Here is a 20,377-nt window from a genome sequence, read left to right on the forward strand (position 1 = left end):
AAAATTAGACTGCATTATACAATATACCAATACATTTATGTTTTAAATGTTAACGTATATTTTTACTTATGAGGATCATACCTGGTCATGTTACATGTGTACCTGATTGGCTGAAGCTGCTTGCAGTACTCTGACAAATGTTGCACTCAGAACATACTTAAATTGATGGGAGATGTGGAAAGGCAGTGTGAGTGTGTGTGTGTGTGTGTGTGTGTGTGTGTGTGTGTGTGTGTGAGAGAGAGAGAGAGAGAGAGAGAGAGAGAGAGAGAGAGCGTGAAACAGTCTTTGATGTAGATACTTCTGAAACATGGCTCTTCTGAGGTGGCGTCCCATGTTTCTCATACTAAAACAAAGTCAAGAAAAATAAACATGAAATAAATATAAAACACAAGTTGAATTGTAAAAGGCAATTAAATACTCTTTGCTCCTTCACGTGTGCAAATAGACCAATATACCAACAAGAACTCCAGCTACAACTTCAGCAATCATTTGGGATCTGTAAATGAATGAAAATGCTTTAACTCAGAATATTATCGTTATTATTATTATTATAAGAAGAAGAATAGTTAATTTGCCCAGAAATATGATGATGACACAAACACCCATCAAATTACATAGTGAGTTGATTTTCATTTCATCTGTTTACCCATTTACTAACTAACTGTATAAGTGGACACCACTGTGTGGAGTTGACAGTAACCGTCTCCTAACTGACAGGGTTTGCTGACACACAGCTGTAGATGCCTTCATGTTGACTAGGATCTCCAGAGGCAGAGTCAGGTTGGTGTAAACGTCTGTATTGCTGGTTCAGTTGATTTCCTTCTCTCCTCTGTACCACATCAAGGTAAGATCGGGTGCATTCTTCACAGAACAAATTGTGAAGTTGTTGTAATACCAGCCTGCACTTGAGAGATGTTTTTTTTGGAAACAGCCCCTGAGCTGTTTCATAACACCCATTCAGACTTTACAGGTCAACTATTTTTTAAGAGATTAAATTAACCACTAGGCAGACCACTGCACAAAACACCACATCAGAAAGGTTTATCATACATGCTTATTGAAACAACTGTTAATGTTTCAAACATAACCTTTACTTTTGGATGAGTGAGAGAGCTGATAGATAGATCAGCATTAAATTTCAGGTACCAGTATCAGAAAAGTGTCCGACATGGTTTAAAACGCTGGACTGAGTATGAACAAGTATGGAAGTTGACACATCTGAGCAGATACCACATAATTCATTCATAATTGCAATCCTTGCAATGGGACTCCCCAGCAGTGTTCCATACACCTGTGTGCAACTTAACAGATTATGCACAAACTACACAAAATCCAGTCTATCTATGTATTAAAGGTGGCATTATCAGATCGTTACTCATTATCAGATGATGCTTCAGATATTTCAGGTATCAGAATTGTCAAACAGAAGTAAAAACTGGTATCACAAGATCTCTTACTATGTATGGCTCTTTGATGAACAGAGCAAAAGTCGATCAGGTTCATGAAGTAAAAAATCATTTTATTTGTTTATGATATTTCAGAAGAAGAAAGAGACACAGAGAGGCTCTTTTATTTATTTATTTTATTATAAGTTTTAGTGTCTGATGGTAACCAGCCAACATTACCATTGTAATATCTACAACCAGAGGGCTTCTGCTTTTATAACTTGAGAAGACAAACAGCAGGAATTCTACTTGAGGTAACGTGTGCTACTTTTTTCTAACTACTTGTAAGAACTCACTTATTACTTCCTTATTGTCTGAAGTTGTGTTTTTAAATGTTAGGATGAGTGCTCCATACAAGTTCACCTCTCAGCAATAATTTCACTGGTTTTCAGCTCATAATGATAACAATAAGGAAAGTATCCATGAATATTCTGTCTTGGCACTGTGTTTTCTACCGCACCGCCACCTGCACAACCATCTTGAATTGTTTGTAAAGTTTCCTCTGAGTAAGACATTAAAGAATGGAGGAGACAACAATGTCAATGTCAATCACTGAATATTGTCTCAGCACATGGGGTTTGTCAGCCAGCAGCAACTTGACACAATAAAAGCCAGTATAGTTAACTGCAGCGGCGCTCTCGGGGGGCGTAATTACGACGCCAGGAGGCGCCAATTATTAATTAATTATTTAAGTATTTTTTTTATCTTTTTGGGGTTTTTTTGGTGGGCGAGGCGGAGGTCCTCACATGCCGCCCCCAGCAAAGTGCCGCCCTGGGCGGCCGCCCAATTCGCCCATATGAGAAACCGCTACTGGCCAGACAGCAGCCTCCCCCCAACTGGCAATATAGGCTACCCTGTCAAATTCTGAAAACAGTTCAGGAATGTCACAAGGACCACAGCAACGACTCCCCACATCCCAACTTCATTGAGAATCTGTGGAATGAACTGCTGAATAAGCTGAATCCACCTTCCGACCAGGTGGGACCCAAAGGATCCTGTGCATCCCAGATGGTTTTAATGTTGCGGCTGATGGGTGTACACGCACACAAGCTGATGAACTGACAGCACAGTGTGTTCCTGTTCCATCTTTTATTAAAAGCCATTGACCCTGTTGTTGATCTCTCTCTCCCTGCAATCAACTTAAGCAAAGAATAATTCAGCGAGGTCATCCAAACACGATGGAATTTCCTTCAATAGAATTAAGTTGTCAGTGTTCTATTGAACATGAATGCATTGATCTACACAACCCAAAGCCAATACTAAACATGAATACTGTGTGTGCGCCAAATAACATAACATAACATAACACAACATAACATAACATAACATAACATAACATAACATAACATAACATAACACAACTTTCCATTCCCTTTTCCCTCAGAGAGTTGCTTCCTGTTTTGAGAAGACAGAAGTGAGAGTGAGGAGGAATTCCTGCCCATTTCCCAGGCCACTCCTCCTCAGCCTTATCTGTAAATGCTTTCCCTTTCTGCCTGTTTACAAGTACAATCCTGTGGCAGATCGTACTACTGGTGAGCACAAACTGCATCAAATTACTTTGTAAAATCTTTGCTTTGGCTTGTTTATGACTTCTGTTTGTATTTGTGTTGTATGTGGGGAAAAATGCATGGCTGCAAACATATTTGTTTTTCAGAGTTAACTGCTAATCTGCTGGATTGTGCCTGTGCTGTTGTCTGTAGACTGGATATGTTGCACCTGCAGCTAAAGGTGCAAAGTTCAGTTTGGTATAGTTGTTTGTGTTGGCAATAAATGAAAGCCTGGGCCCGTCTGACTGCTGATCTCAGCACTTTTTCAGGGATTTTGATTTTTGTTTTTCTCAAGTGGCTGCCAATGCACATTTGATTTTTTATTTATTTTTTGTCTTCTGCTTTGTTCCCCCTTTCTTAGTAAATTGCAAGGAAGGTGTTTTTCGCTCACATCCATTCAGAGTTGTGGTTCTTGTTGATCAAGTCTGACCTGCATGCTTGATAACTGACAGGTGACGCTAAAAGCAAAGCAAAAACAAGTCCAAAAGGGCGAGTCGCAGCAGGTTGGAGAAGCTCAGCAGTGGCATTCAGTCTGTTCAAACTGCAACAAAATGCAGCATGCAGAGAAGCTGATGTCCTGTTTGTCTTCAGCAAAAAGCAGCACTTCGACGAAAGCTTTAATGTCTTTTTTAACTGGTGTTTGTGCCTAATAAAAACCAGTTTGTGTTTGCCTTGATAATGAACAAAATCACGTTCTATTAGAACTCTTTGTGGGACACAGTGAAATGTAAAACAATTCTAAAACATATGAAGAAAGTGTGAAGAAGAAAGCATGCAAAGAGAGTGTAATGTGACCCAAGTGTAAAATGAGAACTCTCCAGTGATGCAATCCAGTTCCAGCCTTCCTTATGGAGGAACTGAAGAGCTGAGAATAATGGACATTTTGCATGACACCAGTACATCACAGCATAGAAAGGATGCTGGCTACGACAGTCTGGTACATCATCTGCAGCAGCTTCCGGCAGGAAGCCAGAGAAGGCTGAGGTCCTGCCTGAAGCAGAAATAGAGCTGGCTCTGTCCTTTCTTATAGAGTGCATCAGTGTTAGCTCACCAGTCCAGTTTGTTATCTAATTGTATTCCCACGTATTTGTAGGCTTGGACAAACAGACAGAAGTGAGAGTGAGTAGAAATGTCTTCCCCTTTCCCCAGGCCACTCCTCCTCAGGCTTTTCTGTAAACGAGAACTTTTCGAGTGGCTGCCAATGCACATTTGATTTTTTATTTATTTTTTTGTCTTCCACTTTGTTCCCCCTTTCTTAGTACATTGCAGGGAAGGTATTTTTTGCTCACATCCATTCAGAGTTGTGGTTCATGTTGATCAAGAAAGATCTGAAGACAAATAAAATATATGAGAAAATTCTTAATAAATGTTTTGAAACTGGCCAGGAGCAGCAGGATGTGAACATAGCCAATTGACAGCATGCATCTCTTGAAGCTGCCACTAGATGGCGCCATAGCTTTAGATTCATAGTTTACCACTGGTGTCTTGCAGATGATAGTCTGAGGCCATGTTCACATTTTAATGGACACATCAGTTAATATTTGAGTAAATGATAGTCCAAACTCAAAAATCAAAACTGGGATTCTTTTAATGTGAGTTAATTTGGCGTTAAGTGACTAATCATAGTTACTGCTTCAAACCAAGTCTTAAGGTGCTTTTACACCTTCATTGTTTCGTTCAGCTTGAACTCCGGTGTGTGTGCTTGTTTTGGTGTTGTTTGGGCAGATGTGTGGAAATGTAGACTCAACAACTGAACTGCAATCATTCAAAATCATGAAAGGATGGTCTTGGTCTGACGGTTCTCATACAGCTCCTTTGAGGTATAAGAGCAAAGCAGACCAACCATGTGACTTGATGACTGTAGGTATGTAATGTAATCGATGAATTGTGGTATCCTGATTGTCCATACTACAGAATTTTACTTTGCTGGTCTATTCTGTGTCAGCCCTGCGATTGACTGGCGACCAGTCCAGGGTGTAGCCCGCCTCTTGCCTGTAGTCAGCTGGGATAGGCTCCAGACCCCCTGAGACCCTGATGGATAAGCCTTATAGAAAATGGATGGATGTTCTATTCTGTAAACGTTATCTGTTTTCTGTCTATCTGTTCTAGGAAAGGGACCCCCCTTTGTGGCTCTGCCTGAGGTTTCTACTGTTCTTTTCTCCGTTATTATCGACTTTCTATACAGACAGAGAGTGTTCTATGCTGGACTGATTGTAAATACTCTCAAGATCTTTTTGTGACCTTGACAACACATATGCATGTAACCACATGAGTGCAAATATTTTCTCTGATGCATCAGTGAAACTGATTTAAAATTTATTTCTGTATATTTTAGCAGTTCCCTAATAAAATGTAAATGAAACAAGTGAATTTCAGTGACCACCCTTGAAGTCAATGTCAGCTCTCTTTGACTCCAAACTTTGACTTCCCCACATGGCTCCATGCAGCGCTGATGATGCAACAGGACATCACCACAGCTGTCCAGTGACTTCCCTGTCAGTCTATACGGCTCAGTCTTGGATTGTTTGTATATAAAAATAGTCATGTTAACACATGAGAAGCCCCATTTGGCAGCAGTTACAGCCTCAACATTCGTGAATCAACTTCCTGTTGCGGTAAGCGTCCTACGTCATTTCCTGTTGTTGTGTGTTGGTGGTACGAGCAGCTCCGTCTGCGCCTTAATTAAAGATCGCTTAAGTTGTTCTAATATTCGCTGTAGCGAGTAATTTCACACTGTTACCTTGATCGTCTGTTCTAGTCATAGACGTCATCACTCACTTTATTAATTTGACGCTAATCTTATAACCGATTAGCATTTGCCAAATTCCGCTAAGCTAGCTTAGCCTGTTCATTAGCGATGGCTTGTCTGTCTCCCTCTCGCTCTCCTGCTCTCTCCTGCTTGGTGTGTCAAATGTTTAGTTATTCCTCTGCCTCCTTTAGTGAAAGTGGTAAATGTAATAAATGTAGTTTACTTGTAGCGCTGGAGGCGAGGCTTAGTGAATTAGAAGCACGGCTCCGCACCATGGAAACAAAGTCTCTAGCTACTGTTGTTAGTCAGCCCCCATTAGCCGGTGCGGACCGATCTAGTGTAGCTCGTAGCCTGCCCCCGGTAGTTCCCCAGCAGCCGGGAAACCAGGGAGGCTGGGTGACTGTACGGAGGAAGCATAGTGCTAAGCACAAGCCCACGGTTCACCCCCAACCTCTTCACGTTTCCAACAAGTTCTCCCCACTCAGCGACACACCCGCTGAGAAACCAACTCTGGTGATTGGCAGCTCTGTAGTCAGAAACGTGAAGTTAGCGACACTAGCGACCATCGTCAAATGCATTCCTGGGGCCAGAGCGGGCGACATTGAATCTTATCTAAAACTGCTGACTAAGGATAAGCGTAAATACAGTAAAATAGTAATACATGTCGGCGGTAATGACACTCGACTGCGCCAGTCGGAGGTCACTAAAATTAATGTAGAATCAGTTTGTACATTCGCAAAAACTATGTCGGACTCCGTAGTTTTCTCTGGACCCCTACCCAATCTGACCAGTGATGATATGTTTAGCCGCATGTCATCATTCAATCGCTGGCTGTCGAGGTGGTGTCCAGCAAACAATGTGGGCTTTGTAGATAATTGGCAGACCTTCTGGGGAAGACCTGGTCTCATTAGGAGAGACGGCATTCATCCCACTTTGGATGGAGCAGCTCTCTTATCTAGAAATCTGACTGACTTTCTTATTAAACCAAAACCCTGACAACCCAGAGTTGAGACCAGGAGGCAGAGTTGCAGTCCTACACGCCTCTCTGCGCTTCCATTACAGTTACCCACCCAATATCCCATAGAGACTGTGTCTGTCCCCCGACCACTTAAATTAATTGAACCAAATTCAAAAAGAGGAGTTATACTTAAAAATCTAATAAAGATCAACACCAACACCTCCACAGCTACAACAAATAGGAGAATTAAATGTGGACTGTTAAATATTAGGTCTCTCTCATCTAAAGCTGTACTAGTGAATGAGTTAATATTGGACAATAATATAGATTTATTTTGCTTAACCGAAACCTGGCTTCGACCAGAAGAATATGCCAGTTTAAATGAATCCACTCTCCAAAGTCATATTAATACTCAGATTCCTCGAGACACCGGCCGAGGAGGTGGAGTTGCCACCATTTTTGACCCAAACCTATCATTTAGTCAACTAACTACAAAGTCAACTACCATTCATTTGAAAGCCTTATTCTTACTCTCTCACACCCTACCTGGAAAACAATACAACCAATTTTTATTGTTGTAGTGTACCACGCTCCTGGCCCATACTCTGAATTTTTACTGGAATTTCCAGAGTTCCTATCGAGTCTGGTCCTTAAAACTAATAAAGTTATTATTATGGGTGATTTCAACATCCATGTGGATGTGCAGCATTTATCTCTCTCTTAGATTCAATTGGCTTCTGTCAGTGTGTACATGAACCCACTCACTGCTTCAATCACACTCTTGACCTTGTCCTGACATATGGTATAGATGTAGAACATTTAACTGTCTCTGAACAAAATCCTCTTCTGTCTGACCATTGTTTAATAACTTTTGAGTTTATACTATTTGACTTCATACCACCAAGAAAAAACTCCTACACTAGATACCTGTCTGATAGTGCTGTGGCTAAATTTAAAGAAACAGTTCTATTGTCATTAACTTCAGTATCATGTCCCCATACGAGTGAACAATACAATAATCCCTCTGAAATTGACCATTTCGTGAACAGTGCTGCAAGTTTACTAAGGACGACTTTAGACTCTGTTGCTCCGCTAAAAAAGAAACTCATAAAGCAAAAGAAACTTGCACCCTGGTATAATACAGAGGTTCGCAAATTAAAGCAAAATGGGCAAAAACTTGAGAGGAAATGGCGTTCCTCCAAACTTATTGAATCTCGCTCAATCTGGCAAGACAGTCTTAGATTATATAGGAAGGCCCTACGGACTGCCAGAGCAGCCTATTACTCAAAATTAATTGAGGATAACAACTTCTTCCCTGGAGTCCCTGTGCTGTCTTGTCCCGCAGATTCCTAGCGATCATGACTGGACCTCCTGCTGCGGTCCTGCTGTCGTCCTGCTCAAAACCTACTGCAATTACTACTGTTTAGTCATAATCTGATTTAAATCTGTTACGACTCAGTACAGCTACTACCATTATTGTTACTACCATTGTTATCAAAATCACCATAATACCTTCTGCATACTTCATTGTCATTATCAATATCTACATTTGGTTACTTCTGGTATTATTACTGCTGCTATGCATCTCTGCTTGTGTGCTCCTTCTCTCACACCCAACCCCCTCTGCCTCTCTCCCTTGCTCTCTCTCTCTCTCTCACTCTCACTCTCACTCTCTCTCTCTCTCTCTCTCTCTCTCTCTCTCTCTCTCTCTCTCTCTCTCTCTCTCTCCCTCTCTCTCAACCCAACCGGTCAAGGCAGATGGCTGCCCATCTTGAGCCGGGGTCTGCTCCGAGGTTTCTGCCTTCTAAAAGGCAGTTTTTCCTCGCCACTGTCGCCAAGTGCTTGCTCAAGGGGGAATGTTGGGCTCTCTCTATTTACAATTTAATTACAGAGTCTGGTCTAGACGTGCTCAAATTGGAAAGTGTCATGAGATAACTTTTGTTGTGAATTGGCGCTATATAAATAAACTGAATTGAAATTGAATAGAACTGAAAAGCAGTAACATACAGTCCATACCCCCTGTTCCCTTGTTCTGAGCCAAGTTGCAGAAAAGTGCTGAGTTAATTTTATATGAAGAGTTCAAAGGTGTTGATGAACATATTGGTGTGCAGTCAGTATTAATCTCACTTTGCATGCAGAATAGGTTCTATACCCACAAGGCCAGATACGACTAAGCCCTGTAGTTCCTTACATTAAAAGTGGTGGTTTTAACCACATCCTTGTCAATCTGGAATCTGTGTGCTACAGCTTATCTGACCACAATGATACAGCAATGTTACTCTAACACTCTTTGAACACATAATGGCAGTGAAATCATTAAAGTTGGGCTTTGAAGCTATGCTGTATTTGGCATGGAGCTCAGCAAATATAACTAATCCTGAATAGATTGTTTAAGCCGTTAGTGTATCTGTAATGACTCACCCAAACCACGACACGGTAGTGCACAGTGCATAGAGTAAATAAAAGACAAACTACCGTCAAATCAAAGAAGTCAAATTCTCTTTTGTGCAGAATAAACAGTGTTAGAATTCTGAAGAATACTAACAGTTAGATTTGCCACTGATAAAATGGGTATTCAGTATACCATGTATTTGACCATCACACTGTATACTATAAATATGGTCAATGAGTTGCCATTGTTTGTATAACTGTGTCGTACATATTCCCTGATGAGGTGGGGTGCCCTGTACTATTTACATTGACTGATACTGTTATCTCCAGTGTGATAAAGCTCATTGTCAGCTTTAATTATTAAACAAGTCTTTTGATATCCAGGCTTACAGTTACAGAAGTATCACATAAAAGATCATCATTAAATCAGGGAGAAAAAGCAAGTTGAGTATTCTGATCGTGTTTAATACATTTTGACTGTTATAAGACATATACTACATACAAGGCTAATATTGTAACCACAGAGAATATTTGAGGTGGTGCTTTATTTTCACTGGTGGAAAGTGATTGTGGGGGACCGCTATGGAGGTACATCTTTTTTGTTACATACTTCTAATTCTCTTCATTTCAGAGGTCAAGGTTGTATGTTCGACATTCTAGGTACTCTGGAGGCCTGTTACTCTATTAAAATTAATGCATTGTAAAGATTCAACTGCCCAACTGTCAGTGAAATACAGCACCAGCTATGTTAAAACAGTAATATATGTACAACTGGAGTCAAACTGCTTAATGAGCACTTCCACCGTTAGTACCCAGTTATGCAATAAATAAACACAGATAATAATACTTCTGTACTTTACGTTCTGTTTTTTGGGGAATTTAATACTTTCTCCAAGTGCATGGCTGTGTAGTGGGAACCCCGTCACTGTTCGAAATTAAGAACTACGCACACAATGTCCTTACAACAGGAAGGCTGCTTCTTTTAGCTGTTACTACACAGCTTTTACTACTTCTCTTGTTATGAAACATTAGCCTTGTACATACATCTGACACACAAAATGTGTTTTTCACCCTTTCTAACAAAGAAAGAACATGAGATGTGTTATTGAGACATAAATAAATGGAGGAATTTCACAAGTGTATCCTACTGTTCAAAGATCATCTGTAGATAATGTTACTCATCTCTGAGTAAACACTCTCACAGTTTGTGTCAAGAGAAATTATGTTGGTTGCGTCCATGACCAAACATCATGCGTTAACACAACAGCTTAATCTTTATTTAGACCAGCTGTCGACTGGCTTCTTCTGTCCGTTTTTTCTGCTGTCCTGCGTGTTGGCATGACTGTGCATCCACAGTCTCGTTATGTAGGAGTATCACTTTACAGCAGGTTGATATTTTCAGTTGAAAGTGAAATGCTTGGACAACTATTTGGTCCACATATTCATGTCTTCCACAGGATGTAGTGTATTACTGACTTTGGTGATCCCCTGAAGTTGACATTTCTGGCTTTAATTGTCAGCAACTACATACCTGCCAATATTAAGCTGTGAAAACGATGCAGCAGTTCTGACATATTGGGACTGAAGGTAGGCCATTTACCATTAGTGTATAGGCCATTTGTGAGAGTGTGCATCTATGTCTGTTGAAGTACCATCAGTGTCAGGAAGGCTTTCAAAAAGAGGAAGAATAAAATGATTCAGGACTAAAGGCTGTGGAGTGGAGGCAAGACGAGGAGTGAGACAGAAGGTTGTTTTTCCCATCGTGTCCGTCACTGAAGCAGGATAGTAGGACGTGGCTTCTAAAAAGCATGCTTTTTGTTGATGTATCTAATGAGAAGAGAATGAGAAGAGTCTTGCAGTAGATGGAGTGAAATTTGGATGCATATGCAGGGCTCTGCTTAGCGATCACTTTTTCAAAGTCTACAGCTATAGTCACTAAGACTAAATAAATAAGTAACTAACACCTCAGCTAATTCCAAAACCTTTGCTAAGTATAAGTCATTCACACACCAGAATATCCAAGTATAGGACCCAGCTTTAAAAACACCGGAATTCTCCTTTAAGGTCACATTTTTGACCACTTAATATAAATTCAAATGTAAATGATGGTTTTCCACATGATATGCCATCTGGGGTCAACTCAATGGACTTCAGAGCAGAGTTTTGTCCAGGTCAGGTCAGAGTTATGAACTGGACAGAAGTGTGAGGAGAAGGTTTCAGTGAGTTTCACCACAGGACAGGACAACAGTCTGATTAGTTTTGCAGGCAGATGGTCATGAACCAAAGTATTGGGAAAACTGAAATTTTAAAGTTAGATGATCACCAAAGTTATTACTCTTCATCTTGAGGGGAACATGGATTATTGAACCACATGGCACATGACAATCCATTCAGCAGTTATAAAGACATCACTGAAAACCACAAATGACTGAGAAATACTGATAAGAAGACTGGTTCTTTAAAGTAACCTGGTTCATCACTCACATTCACCCACCATCAGGAGACCAGCTCCTGAACAACCATTAAACCCATGCATCAAAAATGCTGAGTCATGCCTAGGCAGCATTTCGATCAACTCAGACCATAGTTTTACTGTCAGCAGAGATTTGTTTTGTGTCTGTTCCTTGAGAAACATTTCCAAGCCCAGGTCATGTTATGTGCACTGACAGATTACTGCACAGGCACGAGCCCACGTTGGCATTTAGCCTTATGATTTGCTTCTTTTTTAATGTGTAAAATATCTTCGCTTTTAAAATATTGGGCTAAGTATGACTTTGAACGTGTAGTATCTTTACGAGATTTTGTCAATGAAAATATTAAATCATGCAATGTAATGTGTTAAATGTGTGCTATATGTTAAATGTCAATTTTGTGGGAGAAACTCAAAGCTGAAAAGGAAAACGAAGCTGTGGTTTTAGTACAACAAACAGATTGTCTTGAACTGAACGTGCCTCCATCAAACTTTCTGAAACAATGTTAAGTTGTGGATTACAGTTAACATTTCCCAATGTATACATGGTTTTAAGACTGTATCTAATGCTTCCTGTCAGCGTATGCGACAGAGAAGGGTCGCCTTTGTGAACGTCCAGTAACACACTAAGGACAAGAGCGACACAAACTTGTCCAGTGCATGTGTAGCATGTGTAGTACACAGAGCAATGAAACAACGTTCCTCCAGGATGCTACATGGTGCAACATAAAGGAGTACATACAGTATTTTGTGCGCTAATATTTTTTACTGTGTGTGCGTGTGAGTGTGCAGAATGTATGTGTGTATTTGTGTCAGTCGTGTTCCTGGGAGTTGAGGAGTCTGATGGCTTGGGGAAAGAAACTGTTGCAGAGTCTGGGGTTGCAGATGCACCGTGTGATATAAATGTCTCTTATGGAGGGGAAAGAGATTCCAGTGAAGAGATTCCACTCCCTCCACTCCTGCAGGGAGTCAGTGTATACTCCTACTTATAGTGTGTACTGCACAGGAGTGGGTACATAGGTAGGGAGAAGATGAATCTGTGTCCAGGGCCTGTGGTGAACATAATCAATGGGTATGTGTGTGTTAGTTGGTTCTTGTGTCTTAGACAAACACACACACACACACACACACACACACACACACACACACACACACACACACACACACACACACACACACACACACACACGCACACACACACACACACACAGCAGTGTCTGTTTTCCCTTTGAGAGAAATGTACACATTTGCAATGTGATCACTGACCCCAGAAATGAAGTACTCTGACTTCTTGTGTTTTGGCTGCTTCTTACATTTGATAAGCAAGTGGCCCCAGATTAATCATTATGCTTTATCTTAGTCGTAGTAGTACTAGTACTTAGCAGTATTGATGACATAACTAAGCACACATTTTAAACCAACTAATGATGTCCAAAAGTGTGGAGACACCAGTTTGCATGCATACTACTAAAAGCAATAAACTACTAAAACTGCATTTTTTTACTTTACTTGACTTTCTTTTTTTTAATCACAAACTTTGGAATAAATTACATTTATTAAAATGTCTTGTTTTAAAAACACTCAACAGTGATTTTGGTCACCATGACTACAATCATTGATGTGTCATACAGCTGAAACAAATTATGACCTTTGGGTTTAAATTACATATCTATTTATTGTTTAACCCATGTGAGGGGCTTGAGAGTGTTTACTGAAGCCCAATGGGCTTCAGTCTCCATATCAGGCTGCCCATCTTGTGCCTCATGAGACAGGCCTCTGTAGACCACATGAGAATGAAGAATCAGCCATCAGTCATACCTAATGCAAAGTCATGTTGGATTTGAAGAAGTCAGCACTAGATGAAAAATGTTTAGCTTTTTTTCATGTTATGAGAGTTTCACTTTTCCATTGCAGTGCATCAGTGTACTCCAGCAGCCACAAATTACTCACTGCGAGCTACCCCGTACGTACAAGTATGTGTAGTAAGTTTACACAGTGTTAAAACACTCTCTCACACACACACACACACTGTGGTTTAACAATCAAGTGAGTGTGATTCATTTCCTTAATCTCCCTTTGATATAACACCCACCTCTGCAACTGGCTGCTTGATTTCCTGCTTGATTTCCTCACCAACAGACCTCAGCGTGTGCGGGTGGGAAACAATGTCTCCAGTGTCATCTCTCTGAGCACCGGCTCCCCTCAGGGCTGTGTCCTGAGTCCGCTGCTGTTCACACTTATGACACACGACTGCTACGCCAGGTCCACTACCAACCACATTGTAGTGTGAAGTTCGCAGACGACACGACAGTAGTGGGCCTCATCACGAACAACGATGAGCAGGCCTACAGAGAGGAGGTGAAACACCTGGCAGTCTGGTGTGACACCAACAACCTGATCCTGAATGTCTCTAAAACAAAAGAGATCATTGTGGACTTCAGGAGGAACCGGCCCAGCCACACCCCTCTCACCATCAACAATGTAGCAGTGGAGATTGTCAGCAGCACCAGGTTCCTGGGGGTGCAGATAACTGACTCTTTAACCTGGTCCAATCACACTGGCACTCTGGTAAAGAGGGCCCAGCAGCGCATGCACTTTCTTCGCCGGATGAGGAGAGTACAACTACCCGCTCCCATCCTCACCACCTTCTACAGAGGAACTATAGAGAGCATCCTGACCAGCTGCATCTCAGTCTGGTCAGCGGCCTGCAGGGCCTCTGACTGGAAATCACTACAGAGGGTGGTGAGGACAGCGGAGAAAATCATTGGGACTCCACTCCCTCCTCTCCAGGACATTGGGCCCACAACATCACCAGTGACCCCTCCCACCCTCACCATGGTCTGTTCTCACTGCTGAAGTCTGGCAGAAGATTCCGCAGCATGCGGTGCAGAACAACCAGACTCGCAAACAGCTTCTTTTCATATGTCATAAGACTACTTAACTCTACATGATCACTTCCCCTCCTCACCCACACATACACCACTCAGGACTACAGCCCATTTATTTACCGTGCAATATATTTATATTCTGTACATCTACAAAAGTACTATTTATTACAAATACTCACTGTACAATAATAATTACATATGTATATATGCTGACTGTCTTTTTATACAAAATACCTCATTTTTCAAGTACTTTTTACTGCATATTTATTGTGTGTATATATTATATTTTTACTTTTTTTTCTTTTAAAAGAATATGTCGGTAATTCCTGCTGTGCTTGAGCCACTGTACCGAAATTTCATTTGCGATGAAAATCCAAATGACAAATAAAGAAAGTCTGAAGTCTAAAGTCTAAAGTTAATGTCATACCGCCATCAAGGTTGGAGTAGATATTCCTCTAGTATGAAGTTATTTCAAAAGAGACACTGTGAGGATGAAATAGTTTGTCTCAGGATGGCTTGATAATGTAGTTTCATGTCAAAAGGTTTAATAGTTGACACACCTAAAGTACTTGTGGTATCCTGGCAATAAACAAACAAACAAAAAAGTCTTCACAGCATTCCTTAAGCCCTTTAACAGGTTTGGATAGTGGGGTAAATGGACCTCACGGTTGGATTCCAGAAGAAAAGAGGTGTGGCATGTAGATGTGCATGTATCACACAGACAGTAATTCACCTCTGTTACTATCTCCACACTCCGGTTACTACAGCAATGATCATCTTATGCAAAACATCAAGTCTTCAAGGACTGATGACTTCACGTGTGTCAGTGAAGCAAGACAAACTTCTGGAGTTTCATAATCTCACCCAAACATGCAGACAAACAGAAATAGAGATGAAGGATTAGACATAGTAAAGACACCATGAGCAACATTTGACCACACATTTCCTTTAAAAGTTGATAATGCGCTTTTCATAATGTGCTCCTGGATATTCCAGATGTGTTCCTTGTTCTGTTTCCTCCCTTGTTTCCTTCTTTCCTTCATCTTAGTTCTTCCTAGTCATAACAATGTTCAAAACATTTGTATACTCCTTAGTCCTTTTCTAGCTACGCTATAAATAGGCCCTATGACATCCAGCTAACAGCAGCTTGTTGGTCAACCTGACAGGCTGACAGGATGATCTGCTGACTGCTCCAGTGTTGGTCCCAGTCCACAGCTTCTCATCATCTGGAACATCTGCATGTGGAGGAGCCTCTTTGTACTGCCATGTCCTGCAGCTTTCTTATGGGAATGTTTTCTTGGTGCTTGCTTGTGGGGGAATGTTGGGTTCTCTGTATTGCAAAACTTAATTTCTAATCGGAAAGTGTCATGAGATAACTTTTGTTGTGAATTGGTGCAATATAAATAAACTGAATTAATCCATTGTAGAAAAGCCTGTTTCAGTCTTTGGGTTTTTTGTTGTTTTTTTTTTAGATCAGACGGCAAAAGCATTCACCCTGAGTCATTGTGTCCCTCAACCAAAGTCTGTAAGATCCACTCCTGAGCCTTGTTAGGTGTTTTCTGACTCGTGTGTATGTTTTTGTGTTATCTTATTTGCTTCATAACGCCTCATATTCTTTACTGTGTCAGACTTACCTGACAACTCTATCAGTGTTTGTTTTGTAACACTTGAAGAATATCATTTTCTTTGTTCTTCTGAGAGGCTGGTACAAGGAAAAATGTCCAACACTTGACTTGACACCTGTGCCATTTCAATGGAGTGTGTGACATGTAGGAGCCAGTGTTAGGCTGAGTGGATGGATATGTTAGGTCATGTTGGTGTAGTAATGTGTGTGATGAGCAAACAGAATACACTCTGTGACCTGACTTGACAGAGTTTTGCCTCCCTGACAGGATTATTAGCTTCACTGTAAACAAGGAAGCTCTTCCAATGACATTCAGATAATATTTTAGAACTACACACACGGGCGGAGGCTGGAAGGAGAAAGGTGTGTTTCCTCTGCACATCGAAAAAAGCTGCCCAGTCAGTCTGTTCATTCTGTACTGCTGGGTGGGAAGTTCCCTTTTTCTTAAGTCTTCTCTGTTAGCTCACATGCTCATCACATTGCTCATTCACTGTCCACCTGCAGTTCATTTGCACTGTCTACCTCACCCACTTGCACTATACTCCACCCTGCACTACCTTACTTTGAACTACCTCCAGTAAAGTATTTATTTCACTTATTTTATTTTGTGTTACCTTATTCTATTTTATTTTTATTATTTTTTATTTTTTTATTTTTTATTTTATTTTATTCTTCAATTATATGTTACTGTTATGTTCTATGTATGCACCAATCACCAAGACAAATTCCTAGTAATGTGAAACCTCTTCACTTACATGGCAATAAAGTCTTTTCTGATTCTGATTCTGATTCTGATAATCATCCACAAGGAGCTGGTAGCTTGTAACCTTCCACACATTTGAATCAGTGTAGAAAACACACTGTACCTGCACAGCCATCAGCATAGCATTTCAAGAATTTCCCTCCAGGGATAAATAAAGGAATTCTGATTCTGATTCTGATATCTTTCACTGATGTGCAGCTCATTCATGCACAAATATTTCACCAACGTGAAAGAAAAAAATACTCAAACATCTTGTCTCTCTGAGTAAAAAGGAAGTCCATATTAGGAAGTGATATGTGGGTGAGCAGCTGTGTTGCAAAATCCTCATGAAGTTACTCTGTGTGTCTCTCTGAAGGAACAAGGTTATGGGACATGTGTTGTTGTACGTATATACATCTCTTAAACATCTCTTCACTGTGTGAACTTATCAGCTCATTAAGTAGCTAACCACTAACATGTTTGGAGTTTTCACAGTTACCACATAATTTGTAAAATCCACACATTTCCCTGTGCCACTTTTTGATGCAATCAGTGTTTATAAAGGGACAAAAAATCAGATCATCAGATTAGTCTCATCTGGTTGATGATACATTTATACATCAGATAATAAAGAAATCAGCAGGAAAACTCAGACTGTTCCATAAAATTTAACAGGCAACTTAGCATACAGGGACCAGTAAATATGGGACTGAAATATTCATGCTGGATGTTGAAACAAGGTGTTTGGGTGAGTGCTGGGTAGATAAAAACTATACAGGACTGTATGGACTCAGGTGGACTCACATATCATTACCCCTCATACTGCAGACACACTTCCTGTCAGTCACCCACTGCACAGCTGCTGTTAATGCTGTCATTTGAGGAAAATGAAACTTTTAGTCTCTATTGAGTGACCAAACCATTTTTTACCATTAAAAACACATTTTCATGTTCAGACTTTTGTTAAAAAATAGCAAATCAGCTGAGATGAAAGTGCACAGGTTCAATACACACTCCTGATTTGAAAAGTGTGTGTGAGTGAGGCTCACAAGTTTTCAGTCAGGCATGTGATGTTTGTGGGCGGCACACTGTTGCAGTGGTTTGCGCTGTCACCTCATAGCAAGAGGGTTCCGGTCTGGGCCCTTCTATGTGGAGTTTGCTTGTTCTCCCTGTGCCTGTGTGGGTTTTCTCCGGGTTCTCCGGCTTCCTCCCACAATACCAAAAACATGCACATTAGGTTAATTGGCTACTCTACATTGCCCCTAGGTGTGAGTGTGAGAGTGTGTGGTTGTCTGTCTTTGTGTGTCAGCCCTGTGATTGACTGGCGACCAGTCCAGGGTGAACACCGTCTCTCACCTGTAGTCAGCTGGGATAGGCTCCAGCTCCCCCACAACCCTGACGGATAAGCGGTATAGAAAATGGATGGATGTGATGTTTGTTCAGGGGCTGGAAGTGAGTCACAGGTGTGTGTGTGCTGAGAGAAGTCAAAATGCTGTGACACAACTGCTGTGCACACTTAGTGTAGGTCACAGCAGCTACAGCAATACACAGGCATCAACAGTTCAGTTCAGTTCAGTTCAAACATGAAACAGTTGTATCACGACACTTTCAACAACCGACCGCCAGTTTACAGCGAGGAAGGACAGAGATGAAGTTTTATATGAGCAGTAGCTGGATGCTCGCTGTGACAGCACACATCACTTGTGTGTCTGAGCTGCCTGCTGTGCTGTGAGTCATTTACACCACAGTGTGTGGGGGGGTAACATTACTGACAGCAGCTGTTAGTCAGCATACTGAACTTTTGTTGTTGTTGAGGTCAAAATCTAACTCAAGGACGAAGTTTTGATTTCAGAGGTGGGGGGACGCACTCTGTTTACTATAGAGTGACATCGTTTTGGGCTTTTGAAGCAGTGCAGGGGACATGTCCCCCTCCCTCCGTGATACTTCCCAGCTGGTTCGTGACGTGCTTTGTTGAATTTGGGACATTCGAACTCGGGACATGTTAAATAAGAGTCCCCAGCTGAACAGCGCTCTGTGGAGACTCGCAGGGCTCGATTCGAGACACGAACACAGAGAGAGAGTCGGAGACAGAAGAGAGTCAGACAACAGTAACTTCACGTGGCTTGAAACGAGGAAAGCAGATGGTGAAAACATGAGTTTATGGCTGTCAGAACACAACTCGTTTACTGTTCAGAAGCACCAGGAGTTCTGGTGAAGGAAGCTTGGAGCAACAGCAAGAAAACACACACCTGAATGTTTCATGGTAAAATTCATCTGCACGCCTCTTATGAAATGTGACAACATGTCACACCACATGGCAACGGATGTTTTGTTTGGCTCTTCTTTGTTACTATGACGAGCCATTCGTCAGATATGAGCGGGCTGAAATGGAGAGAGTAAGTGTGTGAGTGGAAGTGTGTGACCAGACTGGGCTGAGGGTAGTGAAGGGCTGCTGTTGGTGGTTTTCTCCAGCTTCCTCCCCCTGACCTCCCGCTGTCCAGAGACGTTGAGCTGCACGGTGTGTGTGGATGTGGGTGTGTCTGTCCCTGTGTGTGAGCCACGTCACTGAGTCGGAGGCGGTGCTACAGCAGATAGCGGCGCTGGGTTTGGGTAACAGAGTGTTCCACACGGGCGGTAGCATTTGTACCAGGGCTTTAATTTAACGGTCTTTACTAATTTAGCGGTACTTTCATTTACGATGCGACTGACTGAATACTATAGAAATAATAACTAGAGCCCAATTCGCTATTTAATAAGTATGTGACAGTATATGGCAGTTGGCATGTTATTGTACAACCGCCCTTCTCATTGGGACAGGCTGTAAAGCAAAACAATGACACGTTAGTTAAAGAAAACACCCCTTTCTAAAAACCGAGTACTAAGCAGTCGGCAGACTTTCTCAGTTTGCTCAGTTTGCTCAGTTTACAGCCGCAGGGTTACGCGCATCACGTCTGGACTGCTGCTGCGCTGTTTGAACGTTTACGCTACAATGTACAGGAGGATAACATCACTGACAGCAGTCGTTTGTGAGTATACTGAAGTTTGTGTTCGTGATGCCATACGCTCTGTTGCTTTATCTAACTACAAAGACAGGAATCTCTGTCCGTCTGTCTTTCTGTATCTCCTCCGAATATCTGGAGAAGCTTCCCAGATATTCGGATGTTGCTGCACTTGCTGTGTTACATCTCGAACAGTTTGGCCAACTTAACAGAAACAGAAGAGAAAAGTAGAAAGCAGTGCTGAGAGCTGTCACGTTAGAGGAGGGCTGGGATTCCTCCTATAGCAAAGTCATTGACAGCATGGTGCTGGAAGACAAAAAAGGGAACGTATGATGTTTGTCCATCGGCCAAGACATGTCGTGGTTTATACACATCGTGTTTGTGTTATGGAGCAGCCGTTCTCTGTTGTCAGTATGCGAGCAGAACGACATTCTCGGCTTTAAGGCACACGTATAAATAGCACCAAAAGTTAAAATGAGCACTTAAGAAAAATTAAAAAAATGTAAAACACAAAGTAATGTAAATAAAGTGCACTTAGTGCCAGTCTGTTATGGTATGCTGTGA

The sequence above is a fragment of the Scatophagus argus genome, chromosome 2 (assembly GCF_020382885.2).
Source record: "Scatophagus argus isolate fScaArg1 chromosome 2, fScaArg1.pri, whole genome shotgun sequence".
Classification (NCBI taxonomy): domain Eukaryota; kingdom Metazoa; phylum Chordata; class Actinopteri; family Scatophagidae; genus Scatophagus; species Scatophagus argus.